The 8,625-nt window shown below is 49.2% G+C and overlaps 1 non-coding gene across 1 annotated transcript; it reads right to left on the bottom strand.

The window, feature by feature from the left end:
- Positions 1 to 8,146: 8,146 nt before the first annotated feature.
- On the bottom strand, positions 8,147 to 8,218 carry TRNAQ-UUG. Its single transcript has one exon. It is a non-coding gene; the product is annotated as a tRNA-Gln (tRNA).
- Positions 8,219 to 8,625: the final 407 nt, after the last annotated feature.

Consider the following 8,625-nt stretch of genomic DNA (forward strand, 5'->3'; position numbering starts at 1 on the left):
AGGGGCAGGGAGGTGACTTTGGAGTAGCTACTCATCGTCCCCTTGGCCCCTCTGATTTTCTTATTCTCTACCAGACCACGGAAATGGGAGAGGTGGGGGACTCATCGCCTGCAGCATCAGAACTGAGGAAGCAGGGACCAGGGAAGCCGGGAGAGGAGAGAGAAGGAAGAAGAACCACGTACGCACGGCCTTGCCGCTTCCCTGCTCCCCCCCACCGGCAGCCCATCTAATCACACTAATTCCTAAGCAAGCTAATTCCTGATAGAGCCACCCTCTAAAGCTCTCACATGTTCATCTGTTTATCGCTTTACTGCCTCTGCCTGGTCCTCAGTTAAAGCTTGGTCACCTTTTACCCTGATGATTCCACAGTCTCCTGCGAAACTCCCCACCTTCCTAGCCCGGCTGCAGCCTACTCTGTCCTCGGCTGCTGGTAGGTTCTCTGCAGCTCCCTTGCTTAAAGCCCTTCTTCACTCTCCACCTCCTGTGAGACCAAATCTAGACTCCTGGGCACCAAAGCCACCAAGGCCCTTCCACATGAGGGGCCCTTATACCTCTGGGGCCTCAGCTCTGCCTCCTACTCACCCTCAACCCCTACCCTGGCCCCCTAGGCTCCACGCATTCAATATGGAGCTTCTTTTATTCCTTGACCAGTTTATGCAGGGCTTGAAACACCCCCCCGCCAGCCTGCTGCCGCTTCTTCATCTAGCTAATCTGGACAGTAAGTCACAACTAGGTTTAAACATCACTTTAAGCTTTCTCTGGCTTCTTGAGTCCCTAGAGACTTTGTGACTGAATGAAGAAGTAATGAAAAATTAGGGAGTTCAAAATTCAAGAGGTGTAAAAGGGTACAGTGAACAGTCTCTCCCTCCTTTTCTCTCTCTGGTTTCATTCCTGGAGAAATCAATGTTCCAGTTTCTCATGCAGCCTTGCAGAGATATTTTATGCACACACAAGCCATATAAATGTTCTCCCCTTTTTACAGAAATGGTAGCACTCCCATGCTATTCCGAGCTTTCGTCTGGATTTCTTTTTATACCTTACCTACACCTGTATTTCACTTACATTTCATCCACATATACTCCTAAGCCTTGCTTTTCATTTTACACTGTACTTTAGTCTTTGATTTATTGGTCAAGATTTCAAACTCCTTGAGGGCATGGAGCAAGTCTTGTTTGTTTGTTTGTTTGTTTTTGAGATAGTCTCACTCTGTCACCGAGGCTGGAGTGCTGTGGCACGATCTCAGCTCACTGCAACCTCCGCCTCCCAGGTTCAAGCAATTCTCCTGCCTCAGCCTCCCTATTAGCTGGGATTATAGGCATGCACCACCACACCCAGCTAATTTTTGTATTTTTAATAGTGATGGGGTTTCACCATGTTGGCCAGGCTGTTCTCAAACTCCTGACCTCAAGTGATCCATCGACCTTGGCCTCCCAAAGAGCTGGGATAACAGGCGTGAGCCACTGCACCCAGCTAAGTCTTTTTTAAATTTTGTATTTCTAGCACCAAGAGCATGGTAGGTGTTAAAAGACTATGTGTGGCCAGGCGCATTGGCGCATGCCTGTAATCCCAGCACTTTCGGAGGCCAGGGCTGGCAGATCGCTTAAGCCCAGGAGCTCAAGACCAGCCTGGGCAACATGGCAAAATCCCATCTCTACAAAAAATACAAAAATTAGCCGGATGTGGTGGCACATGCCTGTGGTCCCAGCTACTTGGGAGGCTGAGGTGGGAGGGTTGCTTGAACCCAGGTGGTCAAGGCTGCAGTGAGCCATGATCACATCCCTACACTCCAGCCTGGGCACTGGAGTGAGATCCCGTCACAAAAAAAAAAAAAAAAAGACTGTATGTATTTTATAACTTATAGGCTTACACAGGACACAGTGGTCTGCACCTGTAGTCCTAGCTGCTCAGGAGGCTGAGGCAGGAGGATCACCTAAACCCAGAAATTTGGGGCTACAGTGTGCTATGCCGTGGGCCCCTTCACCAGAATAAAACCATTGGAAGAGGCTTTCAGACTGCTGTGAGGAGAAAGAGAGGTTCTTCCTATGCTACTGGGCATAGAAAGAGATGGAAATGTAAAGGAGGTCTCAGAGAAGCTGGAGCTAGGAGAAGAAGGCCAGCTGGGATGGTAGTGAGTGTCTAAGTGTTTTACCAACTATGGCTTCTAGAATCAAGTTAGTAGATTGTGACCGGTTTAAAAAATATAAACTACATAGAAAATATCAGAGGCTGCGTGTGGTGGCTCATGCCTGTAATCCCAGCCCTTCGGGAGACCGAGACAGACGGATCACCTGAGGTCAGGAGTTCGAGACCAGCCTGACCAACACGGTGAAACCCTGTCTCTACTAAAAATACAAAAATTAGCCAGGTGTGGTGACTCGCACCTGTAGCCCCAGCTCCTGGAGAGGCTGAGGTGGGAGGATCATTTGATCACAACACTGAACTCCAGCCTGGGCAACAGAGTGAGACCTTGTCTCAAAAGAAAAAAAAAAAAAAAAAAGGAAAGAAAAGAAAAGAAAAAATAGAGGGTACTTTTACATGTGTAAGGGTAAATATTATTTCTTTTTATTTATTTGAGACAGGGTCTTGCTGTGTCACTCGGGTTGGAGTGCAGTGGCCTGATCACAGCTTACTGCAGCTTCAACCTATGGGGCTCAAGTGATCCTCTTCCTTCAGCCTCCTCAGTCACCGTGACTAGAGGAGCACATGCCACCAAGCTCGGCTAATTTTTTAATTTTTTTGTAAAGAGGAGGTCTCACTACATTGCCCAGGCTGGTCCCAAATTCCTGGGCTCAAGTGATCCTCCCACCTCAGCTCCCACAAAGTGTTGGGATTATAGGTGTGAGCCATCACGCCAAGTCAAATATTATTTTTGTTTAATTTACTATTTTTTGTTTGTTTGTTTTTACAAGGTTAGTCAAGTGAAGCAGTGGGAGTGGAGTACATATTGTTTCTTAAACCTTTATTTCAGTTTTGTGCATGTGTGTATGTGTATACTGGTTTCTGATGAAAAACAGGTATCTTACTGAGAGTCTTAGTACAAACGAACAAAAAATGGTGAAAGTCATGGAGGAATAATGAAAAAGCTCATGGTGAGTAAAGTCCTAAACTGGGAATGCGGATTCACAGACGAACCAAGCCTCAGAGAGGAAGGCAGGGTACCTTTTGTGGAGCTCAATCTCCATCTGAGTGCAGAAATCTTCCTACACTCACAACTGACAAACAGCTTTGAGCCTCTCTGGAAGACTTCAGGGACCAGCAGCTCAGTATTTCTCAAGCATGTTGAAACCACCTTTGCAAAGATTCTGACAGTAAAAGAAATCTGACATGGCCAACTCCATCTTGCTTCTAGCCTCACAGATGGGCTGTCTTCGGCTCATTCCTGCACAAAGGCCAAACTAAACATGAGAGGAATTTGGTTTATAGTTTAACTTGAAAGCAAGGATGAGGCCAGGTGCGGTGGCTCAAGCCTGTAATCCCAGCACTTTGGGAGCCGAGGCGGGTGGATCACGAGGTCAGGAGATCGAGACTATCCTGGCTAACATGGTGAAACCCCGTCTCTACTAAAAAAAATACAAAAAACTAGCCGGGCGTGGTGGCGGGCGCCTGTAGTCTCAGCTACTTGGGAGGCTGAGGCGGGAGAATGGCGTGAACCCGGGAGGCAGAGCTTGCAGTGAGCCGAGATCACGCCACTGCACTCCAGCCTGGGAGACACAGCGAGACTCTGTCTCAAAAAAAAAAAAAAAAAAAAAAATGAAAGCAAGGATGATAATGGTCCCTCCCTAAAACTAACCTCCTCCTTGCTCAGGGACCAAAAATGTAGGCGTAGTTTCTATAATCCTTTATTGCTCAGAGGTCATGTGGCCAGAGGTCACAAGATTTGTGATTTGCCCGCCCTGTAGATAACATCACTATTGTAAAACCTAGGCTTGGTCTTTTGAGATGCATTCTGGCAACTGACAGATCCCACCTAGATCAGTGATTCATGACTCAACTGGGCCTGTGGCCCCACCAAGAGGCAGATGCAGCGCAGAAGGACCATTTTCCACACCCCTGTGATTTAATCCCTAACCAGTCAGCAGTGCCCATTCCTAGCCCCCTGCTCATCAAATTGTTCGTAAAAACCCCAATTTATGAGCCTTCAGGGAGATTGATTTGAGTAATAACTCCATCTCCGGGCTGGGCACAGTGGCTCACGCCTGTAATCCCAGCACTTTGAGAGGTCGAGGCGGAGGATCACCTGAGGTCAGGAGTTCAAGACCAGCCTAGCCAACATGGCAAAACCCCATCTCTACTAAAAATACAAAAATTAGCCGGGTGTGGTGGTGCATGCCTGTAGTCCCAGCTGCTTGGGAGGCTGAGGCAGGAGAATCGCTTGAACCCAGGAGGCAGAGATTGCAGTGAGCCAAGATCACACCACTGCACTCCAGCCTGGATGACAGAATGAGACTCTGTCTAAAAAAATAAAATAAAATAACTTCATCTCCCATGTGGCAGACCTCGTGTCAATTGAACTCTTTCTTTAATGCAATGCTAAGGTCTTGGAGAATTGATTTGGTCTGTGCAGTGGGCAGGAAGAACCCCCTGGGTAATTACAGTGTTCTGCCAATGGACAGCTCAAGTTGTTAGAACGTTCATCCTCTTTGCCCCTCTAACTTCCACCCATGAGTTCTAATTCTCCACCTCTGTTGTAATCCAGACTAGGAACAAATAGGCAAATAAACTAAGAAAGCTATCTTGTGACCTCTAAGTTTCGTTTTCCTCCTGGTATAAGTATTTGTGTTTCTCAAGTATCTGAGCTTCCACAGACTTCACTATTCTAGTTGTTTCTCTAGCAGTTACCATTCTTGACTATATTATGGATCAGATATAGATATAAGCACTTTTCATTTCTATTTTGCTAATTCTCACAACACTGCTATGCAAAAGGTACTGTTATTATCCTTTTGCATATAAGGCTCAGAACACTTAAATTGCTTACCCAAATTACACAGCCAGTTAGTGGCAGGATGAAATTTACCAATGTCTTTGTGTGATACCTAGAATTGATCTCAATCCTCCAGATGTGGTTTGACTGGCCCAAAGCAGAGAATCTTTATCCTGACTTCCCCTTGGTGGGCAAACTTTTCTTTTATTTAAAATAGAGATGGGGTCTCACTATGTTGCCCAAGCTGGTCTCAAACTCCTGGTCTCAAGTGATCCTCCTGCCTCGGCCTCCCAAAGTGCTAGAATTGCAGGCATGTGCCACCTTGCCCAGCCTAACATTCTTATGTATGTCTCTAGGTGCACATATGCACACATTTCTGTGAATATATGGGCAAGAGTGAAATTGCTAAATCACAGGGTCTAGCATTTCCAAGTTTAGTAACATCAAACTGTCTTCCACCAATTTACACTCCTACGAAGAAGGTTCATATTATTCCATATTCTTAACATCAGCATTGGCATTCTGGTGAGTGTGTAGTGGTATCTGATTGAGTTTTTAATTTGCATTTGCATGATGACTAATGATCTCTTGCATCTTTTCATATGTATATCAGTTATTTTCAGTTTCCTTTCTCAGTGAAGTGCCTGTTCAAGCCTTTTGTTATTTTTCTATTAGATTGTCTTTTCTTACTGATTTTTAGGATTTTTCTTCTTCTTCTTTTTTCTTTTTTAAACCCACACTGACCATGTATTTTCCCTACTTTATTTTATTTTTGACACAGGATCTCGCTCTGTCACCAAGGTTGGAGTGCAGTGGTGCAATCATGGCTCACTGAAGCTTTGACCCCAAGGGCTCAAGCCATCCTCCTGCCTCAGCCTCCTGAGTAGCTGGGACCACAGGTGTGCACCACCACACTCAGCCAATTTGTGTATTTTTAGTAGAGATGGGTTTTTGTCATATTGCTCAGGCTGGTCTCCAACTCCTGGGCTCAAGTAATGCCTGCCTCAGCCTCCCAAAGTGTTGGGATTACAGGTGTGAGCCACCACTCCTGGCTGGATTTTTCTATTGTAATCTATATTTATTTGTCAGTTATGCATTAAAAATGTCTTTTCCTGGCTCGGCGAGGTGGCTTACGCCTGTAATCCCAGCACTTTGGGAGGCCAAGGTGGGCAGATCGCTTGAGCTCAGGAGTTCGAGACCAGTCTGGGCAACATGGTGTAACCCTGTCTCTACTAAAGATACAAAAATTAGGCCGGGTGCAGTGGCTCACACCTGTAATCCCAACACTTTGGGAGGCTGAGGCGGGTGGATCACCTGAGGTCAGGAGTTCGAGACCAGCCTGGCACCAGTATCGAACTACCGCAATTTCTATAGCTTGCAGTTGATAATAAGCTTTACGGTCTGGTGGAGCAAATCCTTTCATCTCTCATGGCTAGGCATTTTTGAGGCTCGGATTGCTCATACACACAGATCCATTCAACCATTTAGGGAGTGTGTGCGGTGGGGTAGGGTGGGGAGGACGGGTGCTCAGGGGAGAGGTGGGAGAGCAGCCCAAGGATCCTCTCTGTTTCTGTGGCATCCTCCCAAGGGGCGGGAACGTATAACCAGTGCCAATCACCATGTAGGGAGATCATAAATGCGTCAGCGGGCTCCATTGTCACTTACCCTAGAGGGACAGGCACCTCACAAAACCCAGACGCTGATCCAAAGAAGCTGCTTCACACACGTCTCTCTCATACAATCCTAAAGGTATGCCCTTCCTCGCAAAGCACGTGTGCCTGCTCAGCACCCTAAACACGGATCCTGGACCAGAGCGGCTGAGGACTCCCTTAAGACGCCCTGGCGAGCTGAAGAATCGGTCCCTTAGTCATGGAACTGTTTTTCTTTTCTTTTCTTTTTTTTTGAGACGGAGTCTCGCTCTGTAGCCCAGGCTGGAGTGCAGTGGCCGGATCTCAGCTCACTGCAAGCTCCGCCTCCCGGGTTCACGCCATTCTCCGGCCTCAGCCTCCCGAGTAGCTGGGACTACAGGCGCCCGCCACCTCGCCCGGCTATTTTTTGTATTTCTTAGTAGAGACGGGGTTTCACCGTGTTAGCCAGGATGGTCTCGATCTCCTGACCTCGTGATCCGCCCATCTCGGCCTCCCAAAGTGCTGGGATTACAGGCTTGAGCCACCGCGCCCGGCCCTTTTTTCTTTTCTTTCTCTCTCTCTTTCTTTCTCCTGTTCCCCCCCTCCGGCCCCCCCCCCCGCACCTTCTCTGTCTCTCTCTGTCTCTGTCTCTCCTCTTTCACCAGCTGCAGCATCTAAGGGACTGTCCTCCCCTCCCCTCCCCTTTTCTTTTCTTTTTCCTTTCCTTTCCATTCCCTTTTCCCTCCCTTTCCCTTTCCTTTCAAGTCTCGCTCTGTCTCCCAGGCTGGAATTCACTGGCGCGATCTCGGCTCACTGCAACCTCCACTTCCCAGGTTCAAGCCATTCTCCTGCCTCAACCTCCCCAGTAGCTGAGATTACAGGCGCGCGTCACCACGCCCGGCTAATTTTTGTATTTTTAGTTGAGACGAGAGCTCACCATCTTGGCCAGGCTGGTCTCGAATTCCGGCCTCCCAAAGTGCTGGGATTACAGGCGTGAGCCACCGCATACAGCCTAAGGGACTGTTTTCTGACTGACAGACACAGACGACCTCACTCAGCACCCGACAACCAACACAAACACACTAGGGTGCGTGCCGGACCCCAAGAAAATACCCCTCTGGGGACTGCAGCCTCGTTATTGTTCGTGACCAATCGGAGTCCCGCAGGCGCCATTTCCCCGCCCCTTGGTTCGGTCGAGCCACTTCGTTGGCGGCTCAGGCAGCAGTAACGTATCGCGCTTGCTCAGTAGCCAATAAGAAACATGCCGGCCCCCTCGGCCCCCGGGGACCTCCTAGACCGGCCGACCTATCTATGCCCAGCCCGAAGCAGCATCCTCCGGATCCTTCGGGTTCTTTCGGAAGTTTCCCTCCAGGGTAAAGTCGCGTTCGCTCTCCCAGCAACACATTTTTCTGCCCGACTCTCGCGCGTGCGCACTGACACGCTTAGGACGGCCCTGAAATGAAAACATCTTGAGAGAGGAGGAGGGACCCTAAGCCGCTGCCTGACCGGTCACTGGGGATACCTACACAACCCGAGGTGGCCGCTGCTGGAAGCGGTCCTCAAAAGAGGAATTGCAGGACCAAAAGATATGGTGAGGTCCCACCGAGATTTGAACTCGGATCGCTGGATTCAAAGTCCAGAGTGCTAACCATTACACCATGGGACCTGCTGGCTGCTTTAGACGGCCACGAGTCTCCTCAAGCCAGGAGAGCTCTGGGCGGTCTTTCCAGAGAGGCGGCCGTGTCCGCGTTTGCCAGACTGGGCCCTGGGCCGGGGACCCACGGGCTGCGCGGCGAGGGCTTCTGCGTCCTTCGCTTTCCAGGCGTTTCTGGTCCCGGGGTTATCCTGTCTTCCTGCGCTCCTCCAGGGGCTGGGAGGTCGGAAAGGCAGCAGGCTGGCAGGGTTGGCTATGTGGGGCCGGAATGGGTCCGGGAAAAGCCTGCTCCAACCTCAGTTCCAGCGCAGGAGGCGCGGCGCACGGAGCCTGGGTTGTTTGTTTATTTACGTTAGGGGGTTCCTTAGAAGAGGTGTTTCGCCCAAGCGGGAAGGGAAGCGGACTGGCAAGTGGGGGAC

Source organism: Theropithecus gelada, chromosome 16 (assembly GCF_003255815.1).
Source record: "Theropithecus gelada isolate Dixy chromosome 16, Tgel_1.0, whole genome shotgun sequence".
NCBI classification, from domain to species: domain Eukaryota; kingdom Metazoa; phylum Chordata; class Mammalia; order Primates; family Cercopithecidae; genus Theropithecus; species Theropithecus gelada.